Consider the following 1,556-nt stretch of genomic DNA (forward strand, 5'->3'; position numbering starts at 1 on the left):
AACCATGTGCAGTTTTGTATCATCAATGTTTTCTTTCTTTCACTCATGCCTTCATTGAAGATAACATTAGGCCATCTACCTACTCTCATTTGTTCAATTCTTTTTCACATATTTTAATAGTGAAATTGTTTTAAAAAATCAAACAAAAAAAAATCAACTATTTTTATTGAAAAATAGAAGTAGTTACAATTCCACAGTTCTGTATTTTACATTCCATAGTGACAACGTCTGCCAAGAAAAAACTTTTTCCTTCATAAACTATAAAATAGGATCTAAATACTACATATTGGATTATAAGATATTCTCAGTCGGCCTAATACAGATTCGAATGTCAAACAGAGTAGCTTCATACAACTTCTGAAATAAAAACAGAGTGTCTCTAGCAAAACTAAAGTTTTTATCTACTAATGCCCAAGATACAAAAAACTATATTTGACTAAAATTTGGAGGCTTCAAATAATATAAGCACAAAAACTTGATAAGGTAAACCCTGGTTTTAATCCTCTGCAATGGAAGTAGCGCCGCTTGCAACCAAGAAAAAGCCCAGTGAAAGAGACTTGTCATTGGAGCAGGAAAGAAGAAAAAACAAAAATGTTGACCTCTATAGGAAGAAAAAACTTGGGTTGTGAAGACTTCCATTGACGAAGGCCTTGTAGCATATAACACTTGGCATATCAGTGCACCCACACTTGGACGTGAATAGTCAAATTGAAGAAAAAACAAAAACATTGACCTCTATAGGAAGAAAAAACCTGAGTTGTGAAGACTTCCATCGAGGAAGGTCTTGTAGCATATAACATGAGTTGTGAATAGTCTAATTGTTATGTCAACGTGGATCCCTTGTTCTACATATAAGGGTGTCTCATATACCAATTTGATCTCTAACTTGGCCATGACCTTAGAATTATATTATCATTATTATTATATTTATATCTCTTGTCTCCTCGTAGGGTAACCAAGTGATTGGTACAATGGGACGTTATCCCCTCTACCCTGTTTCAAATCACATGAGGAGACATCTTTGTGTTATAGTGGTGGCCACTAGCTTTGATCTTGGGCCTCCCCTGGATTACTCCAACGAGTTACCAATTCACCATGGTAAGAAAAATAATAATAATAATAATAATATATTTTCTCCTCGTGGGACGACTAAATTGTTGACAAAATGGGATGTTGTCCCCTCTACCTAGTTTCAAATCCTATCGGGGGGACATCTTTGGCTATTTTGATAAGGCTCAAGGAGTAGGCTCCCCCATAATCATGGAGTCTCGACGCTTATTGAGTCATAAATTTCTGGTATATCTAGATTATGGGTTGTTGGATATACCCTAGGTGTTATAGTGGCAACCGCTAGGTTTGATCTTGGGCCTCGCCCAAATTACTCCAACAAGTTATTGATTCGCCATGGTTTAAAAAACTCTCTGTTGTCTCCTCATGGGACGACCGAGTGGTTGGCACAATGGGATCTTATCCTCTCCACCCAATTTCAAATCCCACGAGGGACATCTTTGTCCCATTTTGATAAGGCTAAAGGAGTAGGCTCTCCCACCCTCATG

Source organism: Pinus tabuliformis, chromosome 4_1, assembly GCF_031772625.1.
Source record: "Pinus tabuliformis cultivar Carrire ecotype Pingquan chromosome 4_1, CPIR1, whole genome shotgun sequence".
NCBI lineage: Eukaryota > Viridiplantae > Streptophyta > Pinopsida > Pinales > Pinaceae > Pinus > Pinus tabuliformis.